General features: G+C 41.5%; 1 protein-coding gene across 4 annotated transcripts in view; it reads left to right on the forward strand.

Annotated features, from left to right (window-relative positions):
• rnf220a (ring finger protein 220a) overlaps positions 1-20,910 on the forward strand; it is a 462,984-nt gene that overhangs the window by 316,938 nt on the left and 125,136 nt on the right. The gene's annotated exons all lie outside the window — the stretch shown is intronic.

Consider the following 20,910-nt stretch of genomic DNA (forward strand, 5'->3'; position numbering starts at 1 on the left):
AATAAAAACAGTCATGAAAGAGATGAGGAAAATAAGTTGGAAATAAACAAGAAGACGAAGAAAAGATAGGAGAGATGGAAAGAAAGAGAAAGAAAAATGCAAGAGCGAAATAAGCAACGTACAAAGGAAATGAGATCAAGGAATAAAAAATGATGTAGCATTTCAAATGGGTAACTGAAAGAAAGACAGCGATATAACAGTACAAAACCTCAACGAAATTGCAAGAATTCAAAAGACAGACTGGGGGACAGAGCCTTTTAACTGGCATGAGAACAGTCTAGTCCCTGGACCGTCTCATTTTAAGTTAAGTTAGAATTAAGTCCTTGTTAAACAAGCACTCTTCAAGGACTTTCTGCTGCCTTAGAGTGGGATTAAGGAACAGAAAATATCTTGGGCTCCCGTAAATCCTGTGTAAGAATAAGCTGTTAAAAGGCAGCACCATCAGATGACTAACTTCTGGCAGCTACTGTAGCCATTATTGCAAAGATTTTTCTTCCCTGAATTTGTTGATGCTGTGAGAATATTAATGTCATGGGCCTTTAAAAAGAAAATTTACAAGACCACTTTCTTTTCTGCGAGCATTCCCTCCTTTCCTCTGGCATCAAGGCTTTCTTCCTTATAGCTCAGGGACTGTGTTAAGCCTATGTAACTGGAATAGAATTAGATGTGAATAAATGGAATCAATAGACTATTTTTAAAAAATTACTTGTTTATTAAAATAGTAATGAACTAAGAACATTTCTGCAGGTCTTTAACCATTGGGTGCACAAAATCTAATCAGACAGTGAGGCCATTTGGGCCTTTTGTGTCGATGCCAGCTTCCTGTAGAGCAGCTAAGCTAGTTCCTCCCTTGATCCTTTCTCTGCAGCCCTGCTTCTTTTTTTTTTCTCCAATTCCCTTTTGAAAGCCATGAATGTATCTTCTTCTACCACATTTCAGACAGCACAGTCCAGTTCCCCATCACTTACTGTGTGAAAAGATATTTTCATTGGTTCTTCGCCCATTCAAATTTCCACCTGTGTGAAAGGTTTCTCTCTGACGATATTGTCCCATTAGGATTTGAACTTCTCCACCAAGTCTCCCCACAACATTTTGTTCTGTAAGTAGAAAGACTCCAGCTTCCCAACCTGTCCCCATAACTGAAGTCCCTCATTTTTGAAATCATTCTTGTAAATATTCTCAGCACCCTCCCATACTTAGCATTCTTTCTAAAATGTGTTGCCTAAATTATACACAATGTTGCTGTTGAAGATGAACCCACATTTTATAAATGTTCCATGTGATACTTGTTTGTCCATGTTTACACACCCATGATCCTGAGTGTGTTATTAACCATTGATACTTACAATGATTGGCCAAAGATTTGTTCACATATACTCACACCCCTCCATTCCTGCAACTATTTTAGACTGCTGTCCTTTATTTTGTATTGCTTCTCCTCACTCAGTATCCAACTCATAGAATTATGACATGGTTATAGCATAGAGGTGACCAGTTAGCTCATCATGTCCATACCAGCTGTCTGCAATAGCAGCTTAGCAACTCCCACTTCCCAGCTTTTTCCATAGTCCTGCAATGTTTTCCTCTTCAGATAATTGTTCAATTTCTGTTTGAAAGCCACAATTGAATCTGTCTCCTCCACACTTGCAGGCAATGCTTTCCAGATCTAATCGCTCACTGTATAAAATTGTTCATCCTAATAGTGCCTTTAATTCTTTGGCCAATCACCTTAATTTTATGTCCTCTGGTCCTTGACCTTATGCTGGATCTCCACCAACCTAAACACCCTTCAGCATTTTATTGATTTCAAAGTTCTGGTACATCTTTGGCAGGTGCTTTTTTTCTCTTTAGTGTGAATGAAATCAAAAAGGTTGGAGCTCAAAGGACGGACATCATATATCAGAATTCCCACCAGTAGTGCCTCATTTGCTCTCAAGGCAACATATATTTACGTGAAGCAATACGTAATGGCTTGACGAGGACTTACCCTGCAGAAGTTCTTCACTGAAAATAACAAAGATCAATTGAACAAGCAAGTCTAAAAGCTGGGAACTTTAACAGGTCTTAAAGATTTACAATAGAAGCAGAAACTGCAATTAATACTGAATGGATCTGCGGAGAGAAAAACATTCACTCTCTGTCTTGAGTTGTGGCTGTGCAATATACCTTTTAAAGGACATCCTCATGATGTCATCAGTGTATCATAGCCTGTGATCTAATGATATAATGCTTACAGTAGAGGTAAACGTTGGTATAGTGGTAGTGTCACAGTACTAGTAATTCAGATGCCCAGATGAGGATTCAAATGATACCGAACAGTCAGTGATATTTAAAAGGTCTCTTATGATGGTGTCCCTGCTTCAGGGCCAGAGATCTGGGTTCAAGTTAACTTGCCCTGGAGGTGTGTTATGACATGTCTTGATAGATTGATTTTTTAAAAACCCATAAAACTGATAGTTTCCAGCTTACTGAGCTCTGTTCTCTTACTGCATGACATTTTGAGGGAAGCCTGTTACAATACATTTGAATTGTTCTGAGTGAGCTTTGACACACAACTGCCTATGACTGCAGTGTACGTATGTAGACACTAGGGGCTGTAATAAAGGTTCATTGAATTCTTCATTACTACATGCTCCATGTCTTGTCCTAATGCTGTGGGAGCCAACATAAGTATCACAGCATGAAAGTGCCAGATCCTCAGTATATCAGCTACCACCTCATGCTATGGGTAGCACAGTAGTAAGCATCAAAAACTACTCGTAAAAGAGTCTTCACTGAAGATTAAACTGCCTTGAATCATAAAGCATTTGGACGACCAACCACAATAGGTTTACACAAGTAATAATCTCCCATTTGAGTGGCCAGGAGGCATACTTACCTTCTTTCTACTTAAACTTCAAGACCTATCAATCTAGTAGCCCCCATTTTCTTTCTAAAAATAAAAAAGTGAAATTTCATCATTTCCAAGAAGTTAAGATACAGTAGTACAAAAGGCTTTTTATAGATTTAAAAGTAAAACCTGCAGCTGAAACGCTTTCTGCAGTATTAAAACTAACATGGAAAGGATACTGAGATAACAAGGTGTAGAGCTGAATGAACACAGCAGGCCAAGCAGCATCAGAGCTTGGCCTGCTGTGTTCATCCAGCTCTACACCTTGTTATCTCAGATTCTCCAGCATCTGCAGTTCCTACTATCATGGAAAGGATACTGTCAGGTTAACGGCACACCCTTCTTGTTCAAAACAAAAAAAAAGTTTTCCTAACCTACAGCAGCTTACTTGTGTGCAGTGGTCAGTTGATTCTGCCATTTTATCTTCAATTTGGCACCATAGCTCATGTCATGTCATCACACCTTAATTGATACTAACTCTCCCTGGTGGCTGAAACCGGCAAATAAAGGCCTTCATCTCTTACACAGACAGACTCAACAAAACTTCTTAAATAAGCCACAATTATGAAAAATAAAGCAAAGTAGAAGCAAAATAAGTAACAATAAAAGGATAGAATCAAAGAAAAGAAAGGGAAAAAGAACAAGCTCTCACTATACTTCAATAAAACAAAACATTGCAGAGGCCTGCAACAAGAAATTGAAGACAAACACTTGACTATGGATTGGGCAGCAAGTGATATCTTCACTGAGATACAGCTATTTAAGCAAATATGCATATTTACTTCTTAGATCAAGCCATAAATGATCCTGAGCGGCAATCTCTTTAAATATTATTTGCTATCACTGAGGAGTGGCTTTGCCAAATAAATGTATCCAGTCTTTTTGAAAACAATAAAAAAAATCAAGTGGAGATGAAGAATACTTGAGGAGCAGCTAAAGGTACAAACCAACTTTCAGATTCATAGACTCCACCACAAGTCTTACAGATATAAACATAGAGTCATAGTCATCGAGATATATGGCACAAAACAGATCCTTCAGTCCAACTTGTCCATTCGGAACAGATACCTTATATAAATCTAGTCCCATTTGCCAGCACTTGGCCCATATACCTCTAAACCCTTCCTATTCATATACCCATCCAGATACCTTTTAAATGTTGTAATCATACCAGCCCCCACCACTTCCTGTGGCAGTTCATTCCATATACTTATCCCCTCTGCGTGAAAAAAGTTGTCCCTTAGGTCCCTTTTATATCTTTCCCCTCTCACCTTAAACCTATACCCTCTAGTTTTGGACTCCCCACACCCCGGGGAAAAGACCTTTACTATTTACCCTATCCATGCCCTTCATGATTTTATAAACCTCTATAAGGTCACCCCTCAGCCTCTGACACTCCAGGGAAAATGGCCCCAGCCTATTCAGCCTCTCCCTATAGCTGAAACCCCCCAATCCTTGTAAATCTTTTCTGAACCTTTTCTAGTTTCACAGTATCCTTCCTACAGGAGGGAGACCAGAATTCAACACAATACTCCAATAGTGGCCTAACCAATGTACTGTCCAGCTGCAACATGACCTCCTAATCCTATACTCCATGCAATGACCAATAAAGGCAAGCATACCAAATGCCTTCTTCACGATCCTATCCACCTGCGACTCCACTTTCAAGGAACTATGAACCTGTACTCCAAAGTCTCTTTGTTCAGCAACATTCCCCAGGACTTTACCATTAAGTGTATAAGTCCTGCCCTGATTTGCCTTTCCATAATGCAGCACTTCACATTTATCTAAATTACATTCCATCTGCCACTCCTTAGCCCACATTATACCTCTAATTTTGGTGTCATCTGCAAACTTACTAACTATACTCCCTATGTTCATATCCAAATCATTTATATAAATGATAAAAAGCAGTGGACCCAGCACCAATCCTTGTAGAACATTGCTAGTCACAGGCCTCCAGTCTGAAAGGCAACCCTCAACCACCACCCTCTGTCTTCTACCTTTGAGCCAGTTCTATATCCAAATAGTTAGTTCTCCCAGTATTCCATGTGATCTAACCTTGCTAACCAATCTACCATGAGGAACCTTGTTGAATGCCTCACTGTCGTCCATATAGATCACATCCAGTACTTATCAATCCACTTTGTTACTTCTTCAAAAAACTCAATCAAGTTAGTGAGGCACGATTTCCCACGCACAAAGCCATGTTGACTATCCTTAATCAGTCCTTGCCTTTCCAAGTACATGTAAATCCTGTCCCTCAGGATTCTCTCCAACAACTTGCCTACTACTGATGTCAGGCTCACTGGTCTATAGATCCCTGGCTTTTCCTTACCAATTTTCTTAAATAGGGGCACTACGTTAGCCAAGCTCCAGTCTTCTGGCACCTCACCCGTCACTATTGATGATACAAATATCTCAGCAAGGGGCCCAGCAATCTCTTCCCTAGCTTCCCACAGAGTTCTACGGTACACCTGATCAGGTCCCGGGGATTTATCCACCTTTATGTGTTTTATGATGTACAGCACTGCCTCCTCTGTAATATGGACATTTTTCAACATGTCGTTATTTATTTCCCCACATTGTCTATCTTCCATATCCTTCCCCACAGTAAATGTTAGCCGCCAGATGTTACAGCAAAGGCCATGAATGTGATTTATCTGAAGAAGAACTTGCAGAGAGGCTAATAAATATCACTAATCACATCTACTTTGATCAATGTGTTCCATAAAGATCTTCTGGATAAGAGAAAGGGCCATATAATTGACACCTTGTTGGCAGGTGGTAGCCAACCTGAAACCATAGTGGCAGGCCAACATCAATTACACACTGTGGAGTAATGAAATACTATTTCTATCGTCAGCAAGATCTTTGTAGAACTGGGTTGGCACACATCCATCCCCAAGTTGTCCAGCAGTTCCTCATTTTGCAATGCATGTGGAACCAAAGGACATTGGGCAAGCATAAGCAGAAAATCTAGTACCAGGTTGTCAATAAGTTAGTACAAGATCACAATGCTGGCAGCATAGAAATCCATCCAAACATACATAGACACATCAACAAAGTCAACAGCCCACAAACTGAAAATTAACCTTGCGAAGATGGCCAAGCCATTTATATTGACAACTTCCCAGACGGTCAGCCGTATCAGATGATTACATAAGCATTATGTCGTTTTAATGACAGCAGTGAGTTGCCAGCCCTGTTGTACCTCTGGAGGTATGTCGTCACTTTAATGGGATCCAGTTTCAATTGACCTTCTGAATCGCAGCAATTTGATAGTCAAATCCAGGGAAGACAGGAAGGCAAAGAGGAGAGAGGCTAGTATGCACTGGTAGCAACTTGCATAACACTGAGTACAGGAAATTCCTCCCCTTCCTCTGCCGTCAAAAGCTGCATTGTTCATGTTATCTACCTTACCTCGTGCATTATCCTGTCATTCCCCCTGTAACATTCGGGGCTGCATGCATCAGAACTGGTGTTTGGATGGGTGAGAGAGTGTGTGTGGTTAAGTGCTGGTCTGGTTGGATGCAGTGGCACTGATTAACCATTATCTAACACATCTAGAGAAAGAGAGAAGAAAGGCAAATTATAATCGTGGCCTGATGAACAGCTTGCACATACAGCCTTCAACAAGAGTGACGCAGTGAAAGGCTTCAGAGTATGCTTTCAGTGAAAGAGGAAAGGAAGGTACTTCGAAAGGACAAATATTTTAAGCATTGAAAAAGTAGCAGGGGTTTGGGACTAATTGGTAAATCTTTCAGAGAACCAGCACAGACATGATGCAAGCAATTTTCTGCTTCTGTGCTGTATTATTTGATTTTTTTTAAGAGGAGCATCTGAAGTTAGTACTGAATCTTGAACCTTCTACTTTCTTATCGCCACTGTTTCTGGCTTTGTTTTTTTTCTCAGAGGGAATGAGCTCTGGTAGGAGATATATCTATGATCTTTCCTTGTAGTTAGGGTAAGTAATAAAAAAACAAAATGTGTATAAGAACTGAGAAGTTGTAGTTGCCAGGGTGAGATGTAGTAATGGCTAAACGATAGCATACAGAATATATGTGGATGTCATTTTATACATTACAAATTAAAGCTTGCTGCATGCATAGTAGGGTTCTATGTGTTATTTTGGGATTAGGAATACCTTACAGTGAACCTGAAAGGATTGACATTTGTCAGGTCAAATTTCAGTGCTTGGATCAAGTATGTATTTACCTGGAATATTTTGTGTTCAAATAGTTTCAATTTGGTAGTTTTAATTTTGGATTGATGCCCATGAAGCGCCTGTGACAAATTTGTCTCTGCCTTGGATAAGACCAGTGGTGTTTGATTTGTGGCATATCTCAGCACTTTCAAAACATCTGAGTTTGTTCTCTTCATATTTCTACTTATCTGATCACCTTGACTTAGCTAAGGATGGGCTGAGATTTAACTTGGTGTGCAGTTCGTTTATGGACATTTTTCCTGTTTCTCATACAACTACTGACTTGTGCTTGGGATTTCATTAAAAGATTGGAATGTGCCCCTTGTTACTGAATGGTTTTCCACAGTAATCAGATTCTTAAATCATTAGGAACAATGGACAGAATTTTCTGGTCCCTAGAGTAGTGTTGGCAGAAACAAGAAAGTTGGGAAAATAAAGCGAGAATGAAAACATCAAAATCTTGATATTGAGACGACATTTCCAAATATTCCTCTTTAAGTTTTAAATAGCAACTTCAGAATCTCTTTAATGAATGGTGACTATGCTATTTCTATTTATTTGCAACACATTATTAACCCAACTTTCCTCACTTCTATAATACTTAACCTTCTCTCCTTCTCCAAGAAACTTGATTGCACTAATTAGCGACTCGTAAATCAGAGAGTGTACCTAGTGGCTGTAGCTCGCTGAATACTTGTCCCTGCTTTCATCCAACTCTCTTTCCACCACACAACTCTGCTTGCTCCATCATCCTCCTCCATCCTTTGTCTTGCAATGCAGCATGGGCTAAGCCACTAGCCTCAGTAGTGTCATGTCTGCTTTTGGACCAAATCTCACACCACTTTGGCTCTTCAGAATTTTGCTTTGAAGCTCAGGGACACCTAGGACAGACATTTTTCTGCCAGGTAGTTTTATGCACAGGGACACACAGTCATTTCCTGCATCCAATAGGAAGCATCTTTTAGCTCTTAGCTTGATTCCTTAGTTCTCACTTATTTGAAACTGAGAGCCTCTATGGCTTGCATGGTTTTTAGTGCAGAGGGAAAGGCAAGCCACTTGTCACAGTGGGGACCACTGAATAGTAAAGGGGGCAGAGTGGACTTGTCACTGTATGACACTGTGCTACAATAATGTCACAGTTTTTGCAACAAATGCACTGCATTGGCTTAAACCATGTAGCCCTATCTGAAAGTCATAGTGCGGCCAAGTGGGATTACAGTAAGACAGATGTCTCCAGTCAGTCAAGTGGTTCATCCAAGTCCAGTCCAAGAGATTGGCCAAGGTCAGTCAGGTGCGTGGTCCTAATAGAGCCTGAATGTCCATGTCCTTGTAATATAGGAACTAGGCCACAATGAGTCCTGAAGATAAAGTACAACCAGCCTGAGGATTACAGATACATTATTTGGGATTTTGCAGAGGCATCATTTTGGTGAGTGGACCAATTTTTGCAGCATTGAGACAAAAGAAGGGACTTAGTATGATGAAAGTGAATTTAAGAGAAGTTACTGGTGAGGTAGAAGCAGGAACTATGGTGAGGTAGCCTCATAGACTGAGTGGAAAGTGCAAAGGGCAAGAAGGGTTAGCATTCTGGGACACGAGGTGGGTTAGAGCTGTTTAGTGGATGTGATGCATGCAATAGTGAGAGCTGTAATCCAATGAATTTTGGTGAGATGCATGTGCACTGAGACAGTTAGAGTGAATGGGGGTCCTGTGAGTGTGAGGTAGCAGACATAAAATAGTGGCCCTCCCCCTTGCAGAGTACAGAAACTCATTGACTTTTCTCCTGCATTACTCCTGAGTTTGGGCACTGATGTGGGCTGCTATCTCAGTCTGCTTATGTCTTATGGCATGACCTCCTGCAGCAGTTAGCAGGATAAAGGAATTCTCTCTTTTTCACCACTCCATGTGGCGGTCCCTGTCCACAAAGTGGGAAAGTAACCTGCCTTTTTGGGCATTTCCTAAGTGACAATGGTGGAACACCACCGTGAGAGGTGCAGCTCCTGGCTCTGTGTTTGAAGTAAGTGAAGTGTAATTGGGCTTCAATTATGGTGCCTGTGGCAAATACACGGAAGATCCAGGTAAAAGTGAGCATCTCTGCTTCTCCTGCTGTGCAACTAAATGAGAAGGGAGTCAAAGAGCTTGGTTGCATAATTAATAAGGTGAAGAATGGAAGATTGTGTGAGCCATGGTAGGCTGAGCCCCATGAATCTCACTCGACAAAACTGAAAATGGGAAAATTCAGTCCTGTGCTGAGAATTGACATCCTTAACAGTACGTAGCAAAAGACTTTTGTAGTCTGTTAGTAGCTTTTTATAAAAAAATTATGCCTGTATGCTTCAATTTGGATAATCATCTCCCTTTATATACCGGATACAGTGTGGTTTTTGTAGGATCTAATTTTTCCCCTAACTTGCATCATGTTCTCTCCAAGGTCATCCATTCTATGTGGTTGTGACAAAAGTATACCATTCCTTCTTGTACCTTCTTTTAAGTCTGTGGCTTCCTGACACAGTTGACTACAGCATTTTTCTCCAATGGCCCTCCACCATCAGCTAGCTGGGAGGGATCACACTAACCTGGTTTCAGCCTTATCTGTCCAGAAGAAGCCAGAATATCATTTGTAGTTGTTCCTCTTCCTATGTTTGCAGGAACCTCTTGGATTTACTCTTGACGTATCCCTATTGCTAGTTTACATGATACCTGCCAACCAAATTACCCAAAAACATATATCAGTTTCAAGGTGACACCCAGCTCGAAATGTTTGCTCCATCCACTATCTCTAAAGTGTTGCACTGCTTGTACAGAATCCAGCATTGGATGTGCAAAATTGCAAGAATTGAGAAGACTGAAGCCATTAATTTCAGTTCCAGTCTTAAGTGCCATTCCCTAGCCAAAACTCTATCACATTCCCTGACAATGTTCTGAGGCTGGACCAGACTTGTTACCAACAAATAAAATTGAGATTCAGGCCTTCGAATGAATTTGATCTCCTACTGGTGAGACTAGATAGATAGCTGACATTGTTATTAATACTAGGTTTTATGTCAGGAATTTAAGGTGCTTTTGGTAGAGAGCTGTAAGGAAAAAAATGTTCAGAAGACCATTATTCCTGTTTTACAATTTGGGTCTTTTGACATCATTGGCTACCTTTCCCATAAACTGTAGTGCAATCATGTTAAGTATAAGATCCCCCAATCAGTGTTTTGACAAAGCATCTCTATTCCCAGACTCTGAATTACTCACTGCCTTTTATGTCTTTGTGGCTGAATTAGTGACAGGAAGAGTTGGATTTAAAGAAAGAAAGGATTAAAGGCCCTACAGTCATATTACAAATACTATGTAAGAGTTACTTATAATAAAAGTAATTTACTCATATCATTGCAGACTGTTTTGAGAAAACCCTTACTTGTCATGTAGAACAAAATTAAAACCAAACAATATAATGTTCCATGTCTTCTGAATCAACTTCTTCCACACTTGATTCAAGCCAGGTCCTTGTGGCTACAATGCATTAACTCTTCATGCACCTATCCTCTCCCAACAAAATGAAAGCCTACTCACATTTACTCACCATTTCACACTGCAACAATTTTTTATTCCACAGATTAAAACAATTAGACATCCCACAGTGGTGCAGTGCTGAGTACATTGCTGTGGCGATGTAGTGGGATCCTTAACTTGGCATCTAGTCACTAATTGTGTGAATCAATGACAAATTGAAATACAGTTTTTAGTGCCAGAGAATTCAGCACACCATTTTTAAATAGTGATATATTTGTTCAAACAAAGAAAAGAAAAATGAAACAGAATAGGGGGAATTACCTTTCCATACAGCTGACTTTTGAAAAAAACAAATTCATTCTAAAGACAGCCAAGCCTGTACAGGATAGGAGAGTTGAAGAGAAAGACTCCCAGATTTCTTCTTTCAGCTGTCTGTAAATGAGGGGATAGCACTTAATAGTCTCAAATGGCTGCCTTAAAGGGAATTCAGTTAACAAAATGTCAGAGGCAAATGCACTTCCATTCACTTTATGACACATGATCCTGCACACGTAGGGAAACAATATTTACAATGTGCGAGCAATTTCAATTCATTTTGGAGATGTACGACGAAGATTAATTTGCAGCATAGAAAATAGCAAGGGAAAAATGTCTAATGCTTCCCTCTAAAAAGGAGCTGTCTTGAAGTCAGAGGTGTTGGAGCCACCAGGCTTACAAAGATTAATTGCCTTGCTGCCATTAAACCTAAAATTAGCTGGTGGGGGAGCATCATGTAAAAGGTTGAAAAGCCATGAATTATTATTTTTAAGCTCTTACCTTTTGAAGATACTTTTCCCTCTTGCAAATGTCAGTTGTGCTGAGCTAGCCGGTTGTGTAAAAGTTATGTTTTTTAATCATGCTGGGCAAATTATTTTTTTGATTAATTTTTCTTCGCTTTTATCGTTTTTCAGTCTCTCAGCACAACTGCTGACCTGCACACCATCCTTTCTTCAAACACAGAATGAAGTAAAGGAGGGAGAGGACAGGTGAATGAGTCGCAGGGGCCCTTTGATTTTGTGCTTGCCTATAGAGACCAGTGTAGCAGAAACATATCAAAGCATTGCGTGTTCTGCTAACATACTGAAAAACACACTACAAAAGACATTGCCCTTTGCTTTCGCACAGTGCTACATCATTACGAATATTTCCATCAAAATGCTTTTAACAACCTCTTTCCATTCACATGCTGTAACTACAATAATAGAGGGTTCTCTTAATGACTTTTGATTTTTGAATAAAATTGCATTTTTAAAATTTATTTTTCAAGCATCTGCCCAAATTACCGATTGATATTACAGTCAAGCCAACCTCCAGTGCAGCTTATCTGAGTGGCTTTTTCACCACATTTGGACCTTGATGGCAAGAAGCATCGTGAGCCTGTTTAACTGTGAAGACAATGACTGCTAAGCACAATTGGCCATCCTCAATATCTCATAACTGCAGTTTTCAGCAGGGGTGAAGTAGATATCAACCAGGGAATGGGACATTGGCTGATTGTGGCATGTCTCTCCATTGAACAAATTTCACATACGGTGTGAATTTTCTGTGAAAAGTCTGAAGTTGGAAATCAGTCTTCCAACTGATAAAGTGGAAGGAGCTTTCTCCTGTCTCCTGTTTCAGTTTTTCTTCATCAGATACCCTCAACTTGTAACCTAATGGTTGAGCAAAGAGTTTGGTTTCTCCAAAGTAAGCGACAAATTTTGCTTTTTGGATATTTCTACAAATAATTTATTTTGAGTCCCTACAGCAGCAGCAGCAGCCAGAAGGCCCTGACGTAAACAACCATGTGTACATCCAGCTCATACAAATGCAATGTGTCAGGAAAACCACAGACAGCTCACTCAAACGCACAGTGCATGTTTGGTACACTGGGATGACTTTGCACCAGTTAGGTACCTTAAGAGGTGATTCTAACTTCCACACAAAAAAAATTGAAACTTCCCCTTTTTTGCCACAATGTTCTATAAGCATTAGGTGCAGGCAGTGGATACTGTAAGTCTGCACCTGATTGTGTGACAAGCCTGCTTTTTAACTGTAGCTAAACATCACAGATCTATACTCAGGGCTATTTCTGAATTGTCAGTTTTTTTGGTGCAATGTCAGGTTTTCCTAGTTTTGTATAGAAGCACAAGTGTAGTATAATCTTAGCTGTAGTTTTAACAGAGGGCTTTCACCAGCACCATGGATGGGCACTTCCATATAAGTTTTCTGCTTTGGAAGATAAAAGATAAATGTTACAGACACAGTACTTGATATTTGCAAAGCATGGTTGGTAGAAGATTATAATCTGCCAACTGCAGAAGAGTTGGCTATCCTGAAATTATTGTTACATTGGATTTAAAAAGAGATTGTCTTCCACTCTATTCCTATGTATCAACACAGTTTCTGTTTATCAATTCCATCTTTTGTTGCTCCCCTCAACAAATTCCTGACATTACTATTGCTAAATCCCCCATTATCAACATTTCTGGAGGGACAGGGAGGTTTTCCATTGGCCAGAAACTGAACCGTATGAGCCAAAATAATACTGTGGCTTCAAGTGCAGGTCAAAGGCTAGGAATTCTGTGGCAAATAACCTCCCTTTTGTCTTTGCGTTGCCCGATCATCAGCTACATGGCACAAGTCAGGTGCATGATACCATAATCTTTACTTGGCTGGATGTATCCAACAATCGAGAACTATGACACCATCCAGGACGAAGTCACCCAGTTGACTGACATCCCATTCACCACTTTCAACAGTCACTCCCTCTTCCACTGACACAAAGTGGCAGCAGGGTGTAGCGTTAACAAGATGCACCGCAGCAACTCATCATAGCTCCTTCAACAGCACATTCCAAACCTGTGAACTCTACCATCTAGAAGGACCAAGGGCAGCAGCTGCATGGGAAAACCACCATATACAAACTCCCTACCAAACTACACATCATCCTGACTTGGAACTATAATCGCCATTCCTTCACTGGGCACTGGAGCAAAATCCTGGAACTTTCTTCCCAATAGCATTGGGCTGTACCTTCACCCTAAGAACTTCAATAGTTCAAGTAGGCAGCTCATTGCCATCTTCTCAAGGGCATTTAGGGATGGGTAATAAATACTGGCCTAGTTTGTGACACTCTCATCCTAAGAAAGAGTGAAAACATCAAGCAGTGAGAGGCAAAATTGAAGGCTTACTAATTCGTGTCACAGTATGGTTAAGGATGTCAGAACATTTTTATCAGTAACACTAAAAACCATTTTAAAATTCAGCTCACTATATTGGGAAGATATAATGTTGGTGAGTTAATGAAAACCTGAGATAACATTCTGATAGCATTCTTAGATTTTCCCTCAAATCTTTTAAATTTAAACAGTTACGATTAAATATGCATTTCAAACATCTCAGTGTTGTATTTCTGGTGGCTACATCTATTTGATATGTAAATACATTCTGTGGAAGTATAACTGTGGTGCCACTGTTGCTGATGGCAGAACAGGCAGTGGTTACTACTTTTTCTCTCTTATTTTTCCTGATTCCCACTTGAATCAAATTAAAGTATAAAATGCTGGTAACGTGCATGAGAGACACTTGTAATCACAAGGCAAGGAAAGCTTTTCCCTGGGGAAACTGCCATTGGCTGACAGTGCAGCAAGTACTGGCAGATATAAAAGAGCCATCGGGACAAACATGGAGGCTCGTTGCCACGACCACAACTTTTCTGCCCAAGTCCCAGTGTTTTGAAGATTCTAAGCCACAGGTAAGTAAAGTAGGGAAGGTATTTCACAAGGTAGTGATGACAGGGAGAGTGGGACCGCAATGTTAGAAGCAAGGACAAAGTGTAATTCTCATCATAGAGAGAAAAAAACTGCAGATGCTGGAATCCAAGGTAGACAAACAGGAGGCTGGAAGAACACAGCAGGCCAGGCAGTGTCTGGAGGAAAGGAGCAGTCAATGTTTCAGGTATTACCCTTCTTCAGGAATTGGATTCCAGTATCTGCAGTTTTTATGTCTCATAATAAAGATAGGGTCCCCTTCGTCCTCATTTTCCACCCCAACAGCCTCCGCATCCAACATGTCATCCTCAAACACTTCCACCAACTCCAATTAGACCCCACCACCCAGAACATCTCCCACTCCCCACCCCTCTCTGCCTTCCACAAGGAACATTCCCTTTGCCACTCCTTAGTTTGCACCAAACTCCCCACCAACCACTCCAACCTGCCCGGTACCTTCCCCTGTAACCGTAAAAGACGCAACACCTGCCCACACACAATCTCCCCCATCTCCATCCAGGGCTCTAAACAGTCCTTCTGGGTGAGACAGACCTTCACCTGCATCTCCTCCAACCTACTGTATTGTATCAGGTGCTCCCGATGTAGTCTTTTCTACATCGGTGAGACCAAACGTAGATTAGGTGGCCGTTTCACTGAAGAACTTCGCCTGGCCTGCAATGGCCAGCTTAACCTTCCAGTCACTGCCCATTTCAACTCCCTACTCCACTCCCCATCCAACACATCCATCCTCAGCCTCCTCCAGTGTCGCAGTGACCCGGAACACAAATTTGAAGAACAACACCTTATCTCCCTACAGCCCGGAGGACTCAACACGGAGATCTCCAATTTCAAACAACCTTCCCACCCATCCCCCAGCTCCCTTTTCAACCCCACCCCTCCCTTCCATTTTACCTTCTGACCCTCCGTTCCAGCCACCAACCAGATTCATCCCTCCCATCGACCAACCAGATCGTACCTACCACCAGTGTCCACCTATCACCCCCATTCTGCTACCCCCTCCCCGCCCTTCTTTATCTGCAGCTCCCCCTACCCCCCATTCAGCCCTGAAGATGGGTAATACCCAAACGTTGACTTCTCCTTTTGTCCAGATGCTGCCTGGCTTGCTGTGTTCTTCCAGCTTCCTGTAACTCTCATCGTGTTTGCTCCTCCTCAATATCCAGTACCTCAATTAGTAATTGTTTGCCATTGATTGTGGCACATTCCCCACCCCTGAGGTGACAAGCAGCCTGCACAGTTTGTATTGTCATGTAGGCTACAAGGTGTCCTTAATTGGCCACTTAAGGGCCTTATTTGGCAGTGGAGACGGATGGTCAACCATGAAGCTTTCCACCCAATACCTCCTTCTCATGAAGGCATGAAGGCAGGAAGGCAGAGAGGTCCTAGTACAGCACCACCCTGCTTTATTAAATGTTCTTCCAGTCTTTGAGCTGGTGAGATCAGCACATTCCACCATATTTCTCATTAATTTAAAAAGGTTGGGAGGTTTCCCTTTAGATCCGACTTTTATTACCAGAGCATGTAGTTAAGCAAAATGAAACCATTTCTTCCCATTTTGTCAGCTACTTGACACAATGGGCAGAATCATGGTGGGCCCTGAATGATATGTGCCAGAGGGCGAAATCTGGGTAAAACGCTGAGAAATCCATCAAGGCCTTTCTCCACATCAGCAGCAATTAGCTGCCTTTTCCAATAGAGTTTCGGGTGTCGAGATGTGAATCTCACCAGGCAGCAGCAAAATCCCTATATTTTCATTTGTTTATTGTCTATTGCTTGTTGTAAGCCTTGTTAATTGCAAATCTTGCCTCAGTGATTTGCAGTCTCCTAACATACCAGTGCCGTGAAGAAATTGGATATCGAGATTCTGGAAGTCAGAGCGGATATCTAGTGACTCCAGCTCGCTGCTTGGTCTTCTGAATGCCATCTTGAATATCTGGCATCAATGTCTCTGGGCATGTTCCCAGGCCGCAACTGCACATACCCCACACCTACAGAAGTTGGCACCTGACAAATGCCAGCCTCTGCGTATCATCATGCCATATCTCCAACGCACTTGTACAATGCTGTTGTACTTCAATGCTGCACTATGGAACACTCTTGCAACTATCATTTAAATGTTGCTGAAGGAGACTTTGTGTGTAGGGACAGGCACCCTGCACACCGATTGAATCAGGGAGCATCTCAGGGCTGCTCGCTTGCTCTCTTAGTCTTTACTCAAGTGCCTACATGGATGCTTGGAGCATTCTTGCCTTGCCTTGTCTTTTTGCACTTTGCCTGAAGTAGCAGGGTCCCCATAGTGTTGCTCAATCTGAGCTGGCAAACGATGCAGGACGTACCTTTGCCGGTTCTTCCATTGAGGCATTCATGCACTTTTCCTCAAGGCTGGTGAAGGGGATGCCCTGTGGGGTGACATTCTTGATTTTGACTGCAGTGGACATGGTGCTGTTACCTGAAAGAGAAGGCACCGTGACTGAGGGTTAAAAGTTGCAGGACATAAAATGTACACTGACACAAGGGTTAATTTGAGAGTTGCAGTACAATGAACAATGACTTTTACTTGATTGCTGGAACATGAATATCTCTACATCTCCACAGGGCTTGTCCTGGTTCTTGCCAGCTAGAGCCGAGATCCTTTTCTGGTAGGGGGTGAGGAACCAAATGTTGGACACCCAGCACCCTTCTTGGCCCTAACAATCCTATTGTGGGATGTTTTCACCTATAATGGGTGAAAGGGAGGGATTAGGTGAGATATAAGTGTCTGGCACAGCTGTTGGTGCAGATGCAAATGGTGGAATGGTGGCAAGGTATCCCAGGCAAATGAATAAGCAGTGCATGGGGCCTGCAGTGTTACTAGTTGGATATGTTAGTGTGGGTGAGAGCAATGAAGAAAGATGCTGCATGCATTAGTGAGAGGGTTTAGATCATGACCTTTGGTAGGAGAAGCAGAGATAGAGTATGTGAGGTAGCAGAGCGTCAGGGTAGAGAAGGCTACTGACCTTGTTTCTACACTGCTGAGGAATCCCTCCAAAATGTGGAGATCACACTAACCCAGGTGGCAACCTCAGACCAAAGTGGTAGAGTCTGGTGGCGAAGCATCCTCTGGTGGTCCTGTGAGACGTGGAGGGCCCTCCTCTGCACCACCATATCCACCAAAATCTCCTATGGGCAGGGTCCCTATTTGCCCTTGTCTGTCATTGCTTCCACTAAACTGTGTGCAGCCAGGCAAGGCAGTTCTGAATGCCAGCACTTAGAATCAAAGAATCCCTACAGTGTGGAAGTAGCCATTCAACCCATCAAGTCCTCACTGAATCACCAAAGAGCATTCCACCACCACTCCTACCCTACCTCTGTAATCCTGCATTTCCATAGGTAATCCATTAACCCACACACCCCTAGACACTATGGGCAATTTAGCGTGGCCAATCCACCTAACCTGCACATCTTTGGACAGTAGGTGGAACTGGGGCACCCGGAGGAAACCCAAGCAGACAGGGAGAGAACATGCAAACTCCACACAGACAGTCGCCTGAGGGTGGAATTGAACCTGAGTCCCAGGCACTGTGAGGCAGCAGTGCTAACCACTGAGCCACCGTGCCACCCCAAACTTGTCTGGGTACATGGCAGCATTTTAGAGATGATTCCATGTCAGGGATACCTGTCTATTCTGGGATATCCAGGCAGTGAGGTGTTCTTTCAGCTACAACCAGCGATATAGTAGGGTTAGCCAAAAGAAAGGGACACCATAGGATCCAGGCATGTAGTTAATGAGGCAAGTTTGAGATGACTGCACAAAAACCCGTTGGGCATCATGGAGAGAAGCACTCTGAAAATCAATTAAATTGATACTTAGCCAAAATATAATAAGATTCAGTCCACTGTCTTTTACTTGAATTGAGTACCAATCTTGTGTAACTGTACTATACCCTTCGTATTATCTAGAAGGAAGACCTGATGTGGAGATACCAGTATTGGACTGGGTTGGACAAAGTCAGAAGTCATACAACACCAGGTTAATGACCAACAGGTTTATTTGAAATCACCAGCTTTCAGAGCACTACTCCTTCATCAAGTGAAGTGACGCCACTTCACCCAATGAAGGAGCAGCACTCCGAGAGTTGGTGACATAAGTACAGTTGATTCTGCCATAACGTGATAGTTGCATTCCTGCACAACATTGCATTATAGAAAATCACGCTATAAAAATAATGGGGCCTATGGGAAAAGCGGGGTTGAGGCAGACCACCAAAAAATACCACTTAAAATCGCTCAAAAATCACTCAAAAGCCTAACACAAAGGATAGCACAGTTTGAATAAATGTTAATTCATATCTAATAAGGAAATAAAAGTAACACCTTAACACATTACCTTGAAAAAATTTCAAGATGACTTGATGGAGGAGGAGGTTTTGAAGTTGGTCTGTTGTTAATGCAAGGGCTGAGGGTCGTCATTCTTGTCATCATCATCACCTTAGGTGCAGTTGTGGTTGCAGGGTTAGGAAAAAACATAATTGATCCAGAAGTGGTTGGCTGTGGTTGTTTTTGGGGGTGGATTAAAAAAGACATCAAGTTTTTGCTGCTTTGCTCTTTTTCTTCTTTCATGAAGAAGCTATTCGTAGGGTGCCAAATAAGATCTTGTTCCATGAACTGCTACCCTGCTGCATTCTGTATTGTAATTGTTGCCCTCTAAGAGCTGCAACTGGTTCTCAATTTCCCTCAGGATAGGAGGCAAAACAGAAGTGGAAAGTTCTCATGGTGCTGCATCCTGGACTTCATCTTCTTCATCTTCAGCTTCCACTTCCCCCTCAGTGACAAGTTGTTGTAGATCAGCTGTGGAGAGGTCTTTACAGTGGGACTTTAGCAGCTCGTCAACATCCCCACTCTCCACTTTGTCAAATCCAACTTGCTTTGCAAGATCAGCACAATGATCTTTAATTCTTGGGAGCTCGTCTGATGGATCAAAGACTTTGCAAAAAATAACGAAAATCATGGAGTACTGTACCTCTCACAGAAAGCGCTTCGCAACAAAGCCCGCAAAATAATCATGTGATGCCAGTGCAGAGGCTTAATCGGTGCTAACATAGCATATGCTCAGGACAAAGCCTGCGAAACAATTATATGATGTCGACGTGTACTCCTCTGCACTCCGATGGAATAGCATTATAGTCAACGTAAGTTTGCATTTTAGAAATAGCGTTCCCTTATTCGTCAGTCGCATTATAGCCAATTTGTGTTGCCAGAACATGTGTTATAGCAGAACCGACTATAAACCTGTTGGACTATAACCTGGTGTCATGTGACTTCTGACTAGAAGGAAGTATATTTTATAGGGAGAGGTGATTTCAAGCTGCTGGATGGAGTAGATTATTGTTGTGCAACACTCTAAACCACTGAGAAATGAAGACCACCTAAAGTGCGGCACTCAAGTTCAAACAACAGGCAACCCTTGGGACTTAAAAATGGAACCCATCTGGGAGCAAAATCCTCAATTATTTATGTACATCAGTCATTAATAATCAATCTACTTTAAAATACTTAATTCTCCAGTGTCAGGTTGAACTATGCGTGCCTAATAAATACCCGATATTGGACATGATAGAAAGGATTTTAAGGCCAAACCAGCTTCTGACTATTTGTTATTTTGTAACCTGTAATACTATAGGTTGATAAGTGATTTGGGGTTAATATTTTACGACTAGATGTCTCCAGTACATTTCAGAATATTTTATTTACAAGGTATGTGCAAAACACATAAATAATCTACTTTTCTTCACTTTGACTCCTTCAATCCAGTTTTAAGCTTTTGAATGTTTTACTTTGATGTCTGAGTGGATACTGTTGATTCCTACACTATTCCAGTGGTGCACTACCCATCAGCTATGTATTCATCTAGCTGAGTACTGCAACTGGCAAATAAACTGTTGGTTCTCATGAAAAATGGAATGTGCTTTATAGTGTTCAGTGATTGATAGTGTCTCATTTCTGCATTTTATTTCAAAATAACAATATTTATTGTTAAAAAGTAAAATGTTGAAATTCTAACAGTTTCCTTTTTGTCATCACCAAATAATCGATTATTCACCCAGAAAATCCACGACTGGTATTAAACGATTCATTATTTGTGACACCCCTATAATACACTACAGCTGCATAAGGACAGTATTATTTAGTATCAGTGCCTCTGCACTTTCACTTACACATGCAAGGGAGGTGTTTGGAAGTGAGCAGCTCCACAGTATTTAAGAATAGTTTATTAAGCTGAACTGTAAGCTGTATGTAGAAGAGGGCTTGAGATTGACATGTTTGGGATTAGTTCGGCCCTACATTTTTCAGAGGTCGTCTCCATGGATCTCAGAGGCTGTGAAATAAATGGGCCTTGCTTTAGCAGCTGGCCAAAAGTATGAAACCAATACATAACATTTAATTCCACTGTCTGCATAGGGAGAACACAGATTATTCAGTTATTTGATTAATACAGGAATAAGCTTCTACTTGACCAAAACTAT

This window comes from Rhincodon typus, chromosome 10 (assembly GCF_021869965.1).
Source record: "Rhincodon typus isolate 14 chromosome 10, sRhiTyp1.1, whole genome shotgun sequence".
In the NCBI taxonomy this organism is placed as follows: Eukaryota; Metazoa; Chordata; class Chondrichthyes; order Orectolobiformes; family Rhincodontidae; genus Rhincodon; species Rhincodon typus.